Source organism: Carassius carassius, chromosome 35, assembly GCF_963082965.1.
Source record: "Carassius carassius chromosome 35, fCarCar2.1, whole genome shotgun sequence".
Lineage (NCBI taxonomy): Eukaryota > Metazoa > Chordata > Actinopteri > Cypriniformes > Cyprinidae > Carassius > Carassius carassius.
Genome location: NC_081789.1, coordinates 23,869,005 through 23,884,184, shown reverse-complemented (window position 1 = coordinate 23,884,184; position 15,180 = coordinate 23,869,005). Strand labels below are relative to the sequence as shown.

Sequence of the window (15,180 nt, the reverse complement as noted above, 5' to 3'; positions counted from 1 at the left end):
AAATGTATTCATTTGGATTTATTTGGATTTTTTTTAATTATTGATTCTGTTAAAGTGCTCATGAAAGTTTAAAATTATAAGTAAAAAAAAAAAATTATTTCATTAATTTATTTTCTTAATCGTGAACGTTTAATATCATTGTGATGTATTTAATTGTTTTTATATTGCATAATGTTTTTACAATTTATTCTGTTTAAGCAAAACTCATATTTAAAAGTATACATATTTATTTAAATGTATTTATTCAGCAACTTTATATTTAGTCCAAGTTTAAAATCATAGAACTAATGCTGTTCAAGGTCAAGTTAAATTTTGTTGGTTTTTATTTTACTTATTAATATTGCAATTAGTTTACTTATTAATGCTATTATAGTAGAGCTAGGTTTTTTATACAATTTAAGGGAAATATGGGCAATTTTTGCCTTTGAAATTACTGTCAGCTTGTTTCAGTTTACTGAATTCACAAAAAAGTTTGACCAAAAAGTCAAACATAGTTGTCTTCTCCCACCCAAACTTCTGTTATTGTACCTTTTTAGAATCCAGCTTTGACTTGGAAGCCAATGCGTGTCTGCTGATGTGTTTCCAGCTGTTGAAATTCTAAATATTGTTTTAATTATTGAGCAGCGTCATTCGTTCATGGAGCTCTGTAGGTACTCTATTAAGCAGATTGATAGATTTATGATAGATTTACACAGTTTTGTCATGAATTCTGCTGTGGCCATCAATCTTACAGGGGTAGAGAGGATAGAGGCGCTGCAGAGGTCGGCTCATCCGAGGCTCTTTAGGGCTTAAATTAGAAATTGGCAGTTGCATATGTTTTCATGTCGACTCTAATTGCCTGGCACCTGTGTGCCACACGACTGAGAGAATTCCTTCAGTTGTTGGTGAGACGGGATGCTGACTGATTTTCTACACGTCTGGCTTTGATTTCAATCGCTTGCGTCAGATTATTGCTCTTATAACTTGGTTTAAACTAATTTATAATGATGCGTTTTAACATTTATGCTAATTAAGCACTAAGATATGTTTATATCTCTATCAGGGTTATTAACTAAAACAAAAACTTTTTTTTTTTAAGTAATACAATTTTCATTACATGAAATACAATATATATATATATATATATAGTTATTCGTTTAAATGTATTTTTTATAATTTTATTTCAGCTAATTGTCAAGGCAACATTTCTCATTTTCTTTGAGTTGTATCAGATGTTCTGAAATAACTCAAGCTGAAGTAACATTTAATAGAAACTATATAATGAGAATGACAAAAATAAATACAACTTCAAATAAAAACAAATAATACAAATAAGAACGAATTTAAAATCTAAAGAAAAACTCCTATATCTTAGTGATACTGAAGTAGCACTGATTTGTATCTGTCTATCTGTGTCTATTTATATATGATGTCTTTCTTTATTTTCCTCCTTTTCTTTGCTCTTTTGTGGCTGGACTGAAAGAGATAGCGCTTGTGTCACACACACACACACACACAGTGCCCTTTGGCCAGAGCAGGTAATAGCTCTGATGATCCTCCAGTTTGTTTCAGAAATAATTTGCCGTTGCGTCTTCGCCACAGGGCTGTGGCACTAATACAAATGAATCACTTCACTAACCTCCTTCCCCCTCTTACACGCCGTCAATCCTTCCTCTCTTTCCCACCCGTTTTCTCTTTCATTCTTTGCTTTCGTTACTGTTTTTTTCACCTATGTTGCAGTGATTCTTGCATTTGAACAGAGTGGGTTCAAATGGTGTTTTGTTTCCAAATAATGCAAAGTTTGTTAGTTTTAGCCAATCAGGTGAGAGCTAGTGTTTGATTGACAGCTCAGTTATAAAGTAATATATGGTAGCCATTGTTTAGACACTAGAATGATGTTTAATGGCATGTTGTGTTTGATAAGAACTAATAAAAAAATCTTTCTTCTCAGTATTTACAAAAACTGGACAGATAGACCATAAATAGTGCAGTTTACACTAAGGTTCACTATAGGTTTGAGTTCAGTTTCAGGAATGAAGCATGATTATAAATACATCAGCACATACAGACGGCTGACTTTAATACTGGAATGATAAATGTTTGACATCATGAATTGCTTTTGCTGTCGCACATTATCTTTTTGCCTTCTAGCAATGGAAATATGTTTTTCTCTCATGTGGTACATTTTTCAAAGTATTGTTTGTGCTCTCATAACCTGAGAAAAGATAAGAAATGTTTTTATTTTTCACAATTGTTACGATGGTCAGATGATTGGCTGCTTTTTTTTCTTCATATTTGTTGCAAATAGTCTTTCAAACAAGTAATTTTATTTCGTAAAATGATCATTTATAATTATTTTTATATTCGGTAGTAAGTCAGTAGTAGAAATCCTCCAGAAACAAATGCAGTTATCTATAAGTATGCTTTCCATTGTAAACCTAAAACAGGACTTTTTTTTAGCTTCACAACACATTCCCAACTGTTTGATAAAGAGTTGTGTTTAAATATTAAATGTTCTTTTTTAATTTTTCATTTGACAATACATTTTTTAATAATACAAATATTACCATGAGTTTATATAAAAATTGAAAAAAAAAAACGTTTTGGAAATAAGGGCATCCTAAATAGCAAGTGAGTAATTACATGTTACTGTTGTCTGTCCAGTAAAGACATTTGTTTGCATTTATTTGGTCAAAAATACTGTAAATATTGTGAAATATTATTTCAATTTAAAATAACTGTTTTCTATTTTAATACATATTAAATTGTCATTTATTCCTGTGACGCAAAGCTGTATTTTCAGCATCATTACTCCAGTCTTCAGTGTCACATGATCCTTCAGAAATCATTCTAATATGATGATTTGTTGCTCATGAAACATTTCTGATAATTATCAATGTTAAACACAGTTGTGCTGATTCATATTTTGGTAGAAACCAAAATACATTTGTTTTTCCAGAATTCATTAAAGTTCAAAAGAACAGCATTTCAAATTTTCAAATTTGAATCTTTTGCTTTTAATGTCACATAGACCAAATCTATTAAATGCATTCTTGGTGAATAAAATTATGCATTTTTTATCTGGAAAAAAACACACTCCGTATGGAATATGGATAATTAGAATATTTTTGCGCACAGTTTTCGCATGTTTTCTGTTTGAAGCAGAGAATCAGATGGACTTGTAAAGCTCTGTTTGTGTGTTAAGTGTCCAGTCATTCATAGCAGTGAACTACACACTGACACTGTCTCACTGCAAACACTCCCCCTTTCTTTCTTTCTTTCTTTCTTTCTTTCTTTCTTTCTTTCTTTCTTTCTTTCTTTCTTTCTTTCTTTCTTCCTTTCTTTCTTTCTTTCTCTCCTCCTCTCTGCTTTACAAACACTCATTCCCTGCTGGGAGGGTGGTTGGGATCTGTTTGATGTGTCTTTTGAGAGTTTCAGGGGGTTGTTTTGTGTTTGTGTGCCGGCGAGGCCCTTCAGAAGTTCCCCTTCCTCTGAGCCCCTCTTACCTCTATGAACCCATTCACTTCCTGGCCCTGCGCTCCGATTGGTCATTTGGTGAAGAGGGCGTTCACCTTCCTCCACGCCCTCATCATTTGTGTCTCAGATGGTCCACTTTCACTTGCATGTCCAATTGCTCTTGGGTCTTCCTGGAAAGACGCCTCCCCTTGAATGTGCACTACATAGGGACCCTCTCATAAATCCCTGTGTGTCATTTAGTGTGGGTTGAGTAATTGCCCTGTTGTTTCTTCCTTCGTATTGGAGTGCATTCATGTGCTCCTGATTCTCTGGGCCAGGCTACAGGAATCGTTTTCCCGTTTCCGTGATTGTTAGGGTCAGGTGATGCTAAAAAGCTGACCTCATGATATATATTGTTGCATGTTTTTCATTTTCAAGTCTAAATGAAAACATTTGTAACTGTATTTTAAAGTCAACATTATTATCCAATAGGAAATCTTTAGTGAGACTTGATTTTATCCATCAGTATTTGTTGTGAAAAACGGGGTGTAATATATCAACTTTGATTATGTCAGCATAAAGTAACTTTTTGTTTGTATTTCAGCATTTAAGTATCACATATTTGTTTATATTTTAAATAATTAAATAATTAATTAAATATGATATATTTTAGATATAACTGAAGTTTTATATTGGTATTACATGCTGTCATTATTAATGTAATTATATTTCAGTGTTTATTTTTATATTTCAAAAGTTTTTATAATAAAAAATATATTTATATTAATTGTGATGTGTGTGTGTGTCAAAAACAAGAAAAAAGGTGTATATTAAATTTATATTTTTCTTTGATTATGTCAGCAGAAAATATATTTTTTTCCTTATTGTTTATAATTAATTCGGTTGTTTTTAATTTGTTCATTTAATTATACTATATATAAAAAAAAATTACATTTAAGTGCATATTAAATAGATATTTCTTATTATGTCTGCAGAAAATAACTTGTTTTCTTTATTTTTAATTTGTTTAAATATATTTAAAACAAAACATTTAGAACGAATATATTGATATTAAGTCAATAATATTATTTTTCTTTCATTATGTCAGCAGAAAATAACTTTTGTTTGTTTTTTCACTATACGTATTAATTTAATGAAATTTTTTATAAATATATTTATGTAATTTAAAATATATTTGTAAACAATTTAAATATGATTAATATTACAAATATACATTTTACAAGTCATTATATTTACATTTGTTATTATATTTTAAAAACCTTTATAATTAAGTGTATTCATATTTATTTAATTATTAATATTTAAGTTTGATTAATTTTAAAAAAATGTTTCGATTTAAAGATAACCTTCTTTCTTAAGAATAATGTGCACTTTTCAATCGTGCACAATAAAACATTAAGAAAGTAAACAGGGTCAGCACTAATTTCATGTTGACTTTGATGATTTATTATTGAGTGACATTATTAAGTGTTAATGTTATTGTTGTTCTCTTTGAAGCAGTTAACAGCATTTAAAGTCAAGTTGGATATAAAGAGTACTTGGTCTCCTTTTCAGGCTTCTAGTCTCTCTCACACTCGAGTCCGCTGATGTCCCCCAAGCAACCCTGATATTCATTGCAAATATGTGTGTGCCAGTGTGTGTGTGTGTTTCCTGAATGTGGTTTTCTCCCCCTGCAGAGAGAATCTTCCCTCCATCTCATCACTCTTTCCTGGCCTCCTCGTCCCTCCCTCGCTTTTGACACGCTAAAGCTGCACATTTTATTTTTCTTCCTCCTGCCGAGAGGAAGTGTCTTTTCATGGCTTCTCGGCTTTCTCCCATATACCCCTCCGCACAGTGCCCTGTGTTTGGATTGGGTCTCCATTTCAAACAAAAGTCTGAGGCGGGATTACCAGCCCCTCTCTTCCTCTCTTTCACACTTCTCCTTTCAAGTGGCAGTGTCCGGGGGATTCGAGAAGTCTGTTGCTGCTTCTGAAATCTTCCCCCTTCCTTTTCAAGGACAGGTGACCATAAACTGACTGAGAGAACATTTCAAAGCTTCATAAAGTGCTGTCAATAGGAACTATTCGGATCAGTTGTGTATAGATGCTTAAATACATTGATAGAAACAATTGAGCAATTTCCATTAATCTGAGTCTCACATATCAAAGCAGTTATTATATGTTATTTTGAATTTGTAATGATGAAGCTAAAAAAACAAATAAGTACCTCGTTAATTTTATTTAATTTAATTTCAAGCTAAGTTAAAGTTACTTTTTATTTTACTTTATTTTGAATGTTGACAAATATTGTGTATTTAGTATTTAATTTATTTTATTTTACAATCAAAGTGAATGTGAACAGATGTCATAGAGCTCCTAAAAATAACTTTATTTTATTTTAGCATTTTATTCTTTATTTTTGCATTTGTTTTATTTAGTTTTTTTTATATATATATATATATATATATGGACAGATATCATAAAGCTCCAAAAACAACAATTATTTTATTTTATTTTATTTTATTTTATTTTATTGTGCAGTCAAATAAAAAAAATAAAAAAGCAGTTTTATTGTACCAGGTTTTTTTTTTTTGGAATTTGGAATTTGGACAGATACAGATTGAGATAAAGCTCAAAAAACATAATGTATATTTGTTTTGTTTTAAATTTGAAGGAAAATACCAAAATGTTTTGAGACTTCTCGTGCTAGAAGATTTCATGTCAGTCAATTGCTTCTTGATTTTCTTGATTGATTTGATCTTCATTGATGTCAAACCTGGCTCTGTTCATCTTAATGCAGATTTGATCTGTTCCTCAATGAAAACAAAGGACTTTAAATAGTGCACAAATCATATGGCCCACTTTTATGGTTCCTTCCTGATAATTAAGGGAGTCTGACAAGAAAACAGCAGCATAAACGTTCATCAAAACATCTTCTTTTGTTTACTACTTAAGGAAAGGAAGTCGCACAAACTACATTTTCACTCCATTAAATGTCACTGTTATTAACCCTGCAAATGAATCTGTCCTTCAACTTGTCAAAATTGATTCTCCCTCGTTAAACTAGTGTAAACTCACCCTCCTCCACTTTAAACTGCTCTCCTCCTAGAGTTTAAAAGTCACCCACCCTCTTAAACCCCTGCGATGGCATGGTGGGTTTCCTGTAAAGAATTCAGATGAAGAGAGAACAACAGGGTGGGTCTCCTCAGAAGAAAAACAACCTTTGAAAGATTGACTGCTGAAGTAGGAGGAGAGGGAGGCTAATTATACACACACACACACACACACACACACTGAGTCTCTCTCTGAAGAACGATTCACTGTGCCCAGTGTCCATTCGATTGCTCTCTGCCTTGTTCACAAAGACCTGTCAGGATTTTCCGGGAAACGGCATTAAAGATGTGGCTTACTTAATTAGCTCATGCCATTGTTGGCGTAGTGACTTAAACAACACTTGCTCGTACACACGCGATTGTCTTCAGGGGAATGTAATGGTGGCACAGGATAACAGATTATCAGTTTGGAGATGCCACAACATTTGTTCTGCTTCATAAAGCTGCTGTTGTTCAGCGTAAGAGTGCACTTCTGAACACATGCAAACACTGAGATGTAAGCGCTTCATTAGACGTTAAGTGATTCCTTTTAGCATTTTAGTTCAAGTTTGTTTGAATGCTTTTCTTATTAATTTTTTTAAGGCATAATATACCTCCAAATAAGAGACTGGTTACAGACCGTTGAAATGATTTTCAGATTTAGATTTGTTTGACATGATAATGGGGTGTCAAACATAAGCTTTTCCTCCTCTGTCCTTCGTTATTCTTTTGCTTTTTGGGATGAAATTCTAGTTAGTGTTGTTGAAGTATGAGTTTGTAACCCATAGGGGCGTGGCTTCATTTACACTCCCATCATACCACCAATCACTGCTGCTGTAAGTTTCATTTAAATTAAATTTAAATATAAGTTTTAGTCTCTATATAAAATGCTCAGCACTTGTTTTGCTACATTTTGTGTTAATTCTCATGCAGAACTGCCTTAAAATATTGTCTTTGCAGCATTAAGGTACATATAGATGATTACATTATGAAAGAAAAAAAACATCAATATTCAGATTAGCAATGATTTACATTATGGCACTAATTTTAATCTTAAATTTCTTGAAATGTTATTGTTATTCTTATACACATTAGCGCATCTTCACTACAGCGATCTGCTGCACGCTGCGTTACAAGACTCACATTTCGGTCGGGACCGCTGACAGAACTGTCACTTGACTAATCCGGTAATTGTTGCATTGTCACAAAAATGTATAATTCGCACACCTTTTAAGTATTTTAAGCCATTTGGTACTCGTGCGCTCCACAGGCTGTATTATGTGCCCTCACAGTCACATCCAAAGCTCGCGCATATAAAGCCGCCTCGCGAGTATAATATACAAGTTATTATTCATAGTTTGTTGAGTTTAAGCAATTAATTACAAACAATATGATGTCTGATGGGTGTTCACAAATAAAACAGTTTAATGGCACACTCTACTAAAACGGGGGGAAAGAAAGAAAAGGGGGGAAAAAAATCAATAATTAAACAACACTGCTTGTGTTGTATCAGACACGTGCAATTAACATTAGGCTATATGAAAAACAAGCTCATTTAGAGGTAACAAGGTCTTTGGCCGGTAAATGAGGAGATCTGTGTTTTGTCCACATCTGAGGCAAGTGCAGCGCAGTGTTTAATACACTTGGCCAATATCTCATTATATAAACAATAAAGCGCTCATGCACAGGATATTTAAAACGTACAAAAGTATATTTGCTAGATGGCAAAAAACCTACTTCTCCAGTCTTCAAACACACAAAGACATTAGCCTTAACAGACAGTGTTTGAGTAAAGAAAATGCTGTACTATACAAACAGTTATTTGTTTACCCTTGCTTTGCGAATAAGCGGAGATCTGTCTGGAGGCGGGGTGAAGTGACGAGGTTTCGCTTAGAGCTTGAGGATCCAATGGCGTAATAAAGTTTTACTGACAAGCTCTTTTAAATACTTATCATTGGTTAAATATTTGTAAAACCCTCTGATTTAAAATAATAATAACAAATTATAATAGAGATATGAATTTTGGATAGTTTTTCACAGAACATATCTGTCTGCCATACGGAAACGCCGCCCCTGGAGGAGGGGGATCCACCAAAATGAGGTGCCGGATCCGGATCTGGTATATATATATATATATACAGTACAGACCAAAAGTTTGGACACACCTTCTCATTCAAAGAGTTTTCTTTATTTTCATGACTATGAAAATTGTAGAGTCACACTGAAGGCATCAAGGGCTATTTGACCAAGAAGGAGAGTGATGGGGTGCTGCGCCAGATGACCTGGCCTCCACAGTCACCGGACCTGAACCCAATCGAGATGGTTTAGGGGTGAGCTGGACCGCAGACAGAAGGCAAAAGGGCCAACAAGTGCTAAGCATCTCTCGGGGAACTCCTTCAAGACTGTTGGAAGAGCATTTCAGGTGACTACCTCTTGAAGCTCATCAAGAGAATGCCAAGAGTGTGCAAAGCAGTAATCAAAGCAAAAGGTGGCTACTTTGAAGAACCTAGAATATGACATATTTTCAGTTGTTTCACACTTTTGTTATGTATATAATTCCATATATAATTCCACATGTGTTAATTCATAGTTTTGATGCCTTCAGTGTGAATCTACAATTTTCATAGTCATGAAAATAAAGAAAACTCTTTGAATGAGAAGGTGTGTCCAAACTTTTGGTCTGTACTGTATATATATATATATATATATATATATATATATATATATATATATATATATATACAGGTTCTTCTCAAAAAATTAGCATATTGTGATAAAGTTCATTGTTTTCCATAATGTAATGATAAAAATTAAACTTTCATATATTTTAGATTCATTGAACACCAACTGAAATATTTCAGGTCTTTAATTGTTTTAATACTGATGATTTTGGCATACAGCTCATGAAAACCCAAAATTCCTATCTCAAAAAATTAGCATATCATGAAAAGGTTCTCTAAACGAGCTATTAACCTAATCATCTGAATCAACTAATTAACTCTAAACACCTGCAAAAGATTCCTGAGGCTTTTAAAAACTCCCAGCCTGGTTCATTACTCAAAACCGCAATCATGGGTAAGACTGCTGACCAGAAGGCCATCATTGACACCCTCAAGCAAGAGGGTAAGACACAGAAAGAAATTTCTGAACGAACAGGCTGTTCCCAGAGTGCTGTATCAAGGCACCTCAGTGGGAAGTCTGTGGGAAGGAAAAAGTGTGGCAAAAAATGCTGCACAACGAGAAGAGGTGACCGGACCCTGAGGAAGATTGTGGAGAAGGACCGATTCCAGACCTTGGGGGACCTGCGGAAGCAGTGGACTGAGTCTGGAGTAGAAACATCCAGACCTACCGTGCACAGGTGTGTGCAGGAAATGGGCTACAGGTGCCGCTTTTGAACCAGAAACAGTAGCAGAAGCCTGACCTGGGCTACAGAGAAGCAGCACTGAATTTTTGGACAAATTTTGCATGTCATTCGGAAATCAAGGTGCCAGAGTCTGGAGGAAGACTGGGGAGAAGGAAATGCCAAAATGCCTGAAGTCCAGTGTCAAGTACCCACAGTCAGTGATGGTCTGGGGTGCCATGTCAGCTGCTGGTGTTGGTCCACTGTGTTTTATCAAGGGCAGGGTCAATGCAGCTAGTTATCAGGAGATTTTGGAGCACTTCATGCTTCCATCTGCTGAAAAGCTTTATGGAGATGAAGATTTCATTTTTCAGCACGACCTGGCACCTGCTCACAGTGCCAAAACCACTGGTAAATGGTTTACTGACCATGGTATAACTGTGCTCAATTGGCCTGCCAACTCTCCTGACGTGAACCCCATAGAGAATCTGTGGGATATTGTGAAGAGAAAGTTAAGAGACGCAAGACCCAACACTCTGGATGAGCTTAAGGCCGCTATCGAAGCATCCTGGGCCTCCATAACACCTCAGCAGTGCCACAGGCTGATTGCCTCCATGCCACGCCGCATTGAAGCAGTCATTTCTGCAAAAGGATTCCCGACCAAGTATTGAGTGCATAACTGAACATAATTATTTGAAGGTTGACTTTTTTTGTATTAAAAACACTTTTCTTTTATTGGTCGGATGAAATATGCTAATTTTTTGAGACAGGCATTTTGGGTTTTCATGAGCTGTATGCCAAAATCATCAGTATTAAAACAATAAAAGACCTGAAATAGTTCAGTTGGTGTGCAATGAATCTAAAATATATGAAAGTTTAATTTTTATCATTACATTATGGAAAATAATGAACTTTATCACAATATGCTAATTTTTTGAGAAGGACCTGTATATATATAAATTTTTAAAGCATTTAATGGAAATATAAATGAAAAATTGAAATATATTTAAAACATTTTATTGAATTTTTTGCACTTATATATTTTATTATAATTATTTATGTAAGATTTAATACATTTATGTAAATCTACAAATATGTACTTTTAATGCAAATAAAAAATATAAGTTGTATTTGGCTAAATATTACATGTTTATTAATATTATTAAATAATATTACAATTTTAAATATTAAATTAGTAACAATTTTATTTAATTTCCAACTGTGTGTGTGTATATATATATTTTTTTTTTTCTTTTACTCAGTTAATTACTAATTATGGTAGTCGCTCAACTTTGTAATGATAAAAATGTAAATGTATGAAGAATATTAGTACAGTGATGTCTACAGAGTATGTAGACTTGCAAGTGTATATTTCATTAAGAATAATTCAATACTAGCCACTCCATTCTCATCTACACTTTAGCTGTCATTATTTCTGTCATTTCTCTCTATCATCTTGTTGGTTTGTTGTCATCAGCATTAGCGCTGGTTCTGGTCCCGTGTCGTCCCGGGGGAAAGACTCTCTTTACCTCCATCAGCTCTCTCTCTCTCTCTCTCTCTCAGCCTCTTCTGTGTGTCATTCACCCCGGCGAGGAAAACAACAGCTCCTTTCTGCTCCTCTTATCACCCGCCGCGCGGGGTCAGCGGGTCAGACCGCCACAGAGCATGCTCAGATCCGCTCGTATCGATTTTAATTTAGCACCGTGCCCCTCGCCATCAGCGTGAATGCCAGCAGAAGAGAGGAGAGGGGGCGGCCGGGTGATAGAGAGGGACAGATAGAAGTCTGCTGTGCGCTGAAGAGTTGGACTCCATTCTCTGGTCCGAGTGTGTCTCTTTCAGCCCTTTTCTTTGGGTCTTCGATCTGGCGGGCTGCCGGCGGCCCCCTGGAGGGTTGAGAGGCCAGTGTTGAGAGGGCCTCCTTTGTGGGGATTCACCGGGCAGGACTGACAACACTGACAGCAGCGATTAAAAAACACGGCTTCCCCGCCACGCACACACTCCTGTATTATCCACGATAGACATGCTGTTCACAATGTGTAACCTTTCGATAGCCAGACAGACTTTAACCCTCTAGATTCTGGTGGAAAGCGTTCTAAGGGAAAGTTAAGGCTGAGGATGTGTGATTTGTACGTTTAACCTGCATCCCTTGTGACCTCCATCATAATCAGAACTGAATTACTCTGGACTTCCTCAAAGTCAAAGATACGATTATGTCAGGAATTCTGACTCTGCTGGGACTGTCGTGTATTCATAAGTCACAAAGTTTATCTAATGTATCAAAGTCACATTTAACCAGTGATTGTCAAAGTAGGAGAAAGACTGGAGGTGATGTTAGGGCTGGGAGCGAATTTATACACTATAATATTATAGGCATTAATACACTGCATTATTATTATAAAGCATTTAATGCAAGTAAAATATAAATAATATATAGCTTACAATTGTAAGTCATATACAGGTATATCACTGAATATTGTTAAATATCCTATAAAGGTTTAATTTTATATATTCTATTTATTTGCAATCAGTTTATCTGAACTGTATTTTATGTATAATCATTTTTATTCTTAACTGTCATTTTAAATTATTTTTTTATTTTTTAATTCCTTGTTTTTATTGTTGTGATTATTTTTTTTAGGATTATTTTAATTCCTCTTATATGTAAAGCACTTTGAATTACCATTGAGTATGAAAATAAACTTGCCTTGCCTATTTATAAATTGTGGGAAATTATTTCTAACATGATTTCTATTGTTTTATTCATAGAACTAATGAACTAAACAATAGAAAATAGATAGATATAAAATTAACATTTACACATACTATATATATATATATATATATATATATATATATATATATATATATATATACACAGACCAAAAGTTTGGACACACCTTCTCATTCAAAGAGTTTTCTTTATTTTCATGACTATGAAAATTGTAGATTCACACTGAAGGCATCAAAACTATGAATTAACACATGTGGAATTATATATGGAATTATATACATAACAAAACAGTGTGAAACAACTGAAAATATGTCATATTGTAGGTTCTTCAAAGTAGCCACCTTTTGCTTTGATTACTGCTTTGCACACTCTTGGCATTCTCTTGATGAGCTTCAAGAGGTAGTCACCTGAAATGGTCTTCCAACAGTCTTGAAGGAGTTCCCCGAGAGATGCTTAGCAATTGTTGGCCCTTTTGCCTTCTGTCTGCGGTCCAGCCCTAAACCATCTCGATTGGGTTCAGGTCCGGTGACTGTGGAGGCCAGGTCATCTGGCGCAGCACCCCATCACTCTCCTTCTTGGTCAAATAGCCCTTGATGCCTTCAGTGTGACTCTACAATTTTCATAGTCATGAAAATAAAGAAAACTCTTTGAATGAGAAGGTGTGTCCAAACTTTTGGTCCGTACTGTATATATAGGTAGAACATTTATAGATTTTTTTATTTCAACTAATTTGAAGGCATTACAATTTTAAAGCATTATTACTATAAAGCATTTAATGCAAATATAAATATGAATAATACATCTAGTCATATACACGTGTGTCATTGAAATCAGTTAAATATCCTATACGTTTGTTATTTATTCTATTCATTTATTTATATACTGTGGAAAACACGCCTTAATTATGTGTAACATTAATTTTTTTAGTTCATATTCATGTTTTTTCTTCAAATTGGTGAAATTCCTGGAAGTAAAAAAAAAAATCAATATTATAAAATAATATACTAAATATAAATATGATAGATAGACAGATAGATAGTTGTAGATAGATTATTTAATTATTTAAATGTATATAACAAAACCTAGTACTAAGCAGCTATATTTACCTGCATACATTTTTGATAAAATATTCTAAAATGTGGATTTTATAAATTGAGTTTGTTGATTCAGAGTTGATTCACTACACTGGAATGGTATTAGCTAGCAGGATGACCACTTATAAACAAAACCGTGTGTTTAGAAGAATAAAAGGTTGAGCTCTGTTTGTGTCCTGATTCTCAGGGAAGAGAAGGAGCGCTGGATCCGGGCGAAGTACGAGCAGAAGTTGTTCCTGGTGGGGCTTCCTCAGTCAGACGTGCCTCTGGGACAGCAGCTCCTGCGGGCCGTGGTGGAGGACGATCTGAGGCTGGTGGTTCTCCTGCTGGCCCACGGCACCAAAGAAGAGGTCAACGAGACATACGGTGACGGAGACGGACGTACCGCCCTGCACCTGTCCTGCGCCATGGCTAACGTAGTCATCACGCAGCTGCTCATCTGGGTAAGAACTCGCTTTTTGGAAGCGCCTTTCGTTCACAAGTTTTCCTCCATCATTCATTCATCCTCTGTTTCAGTACGGCGTAGACGTGAAGAGCCGCGACGCCCGTGCTCAGACGCCCATGTCCTACGCCCAGCGAGCAGGAAGTCAGGAGTGCGTGGACATCCTCATCCAACACGGCTGCCACGGCGACGGCCCACGGCCACCCGACACAATCCCAACATCAACAACAACGCTCAATGCGAGCTGAACCGTAGTGTTAGTATCATGTGATCGTGGCCCGCAGTGTCTCTAGTGTCTGATGTTGATGTTCCCATAGATGCTGCTCTCGTTAAACGACTTCCTTTCCCTAAGCAGTACAATACGTCTTTATTAGGAAACTGTGCGTTGTGCCACATGTGTCACGTAAACCCATTACCGTCATGACGACTTCCTGTGACCAATGTTAGCGTGCAGCGAGAATTAGCAGTGTTAACATTATCAATGCGTGTTGTTTTTAAGCTGAAGAAAATTATGTTTTTAAGGATCCTTTCTTGTGTGTGTATAGAACAGAAAATGAAATGATGGGCAACAGGTTCTAAACAAAATAAGATGAGTTTTTTAGGTGCAACGGTTTAGAAATAATCTGACGACACTAATGGATCCTCCGCTTTGCACCCACGTGTTTTTGTCCACCAGAACATTAAATTGTTGTTATTTACTGTCTTTCATGTCATTACAAACTTTCTTCTGCTGAATACACACACACAAACACACAAAAGAAAGATATTTAGAAGAATGTTGGTAACCATAGAGTTCTGGTTCCCATTGACTTACAGGAGGAGTAAATAATGATAGAAATTTCATTTTTGCGTGAACTGTCCCATTAAATCAGTGATTTTGACATGTCTGCGTACTTCACCCTAAAATCAAAAGAAAAAATTATTTACTATTACTAATTTCTAAGGTTTAATTGAGTCTAAAATAGTTTTATTGTTATTTTTTAATCACTACAAAATAATGTTTTGCAATAATAAGAATAATATTGACAGAAATAAACAGTAAAATAC

The 15,180-nt window shown here is 35.0% G+C and overlaps 1 pseudogene; it reads left to right on the top strand.

The window, feature by feature from the left end:
• Positions 1-14,942, top strand: part of LOC132116278 (arf-GAP with GTPase, ANK repeat and PH domain-containing protein 3-like) — a 98,955-nt pseudogene extending 84,013 nt beyond the window's left edge.
• Positions 14,943-15,180: the final 238 nt, after the last annotated feature.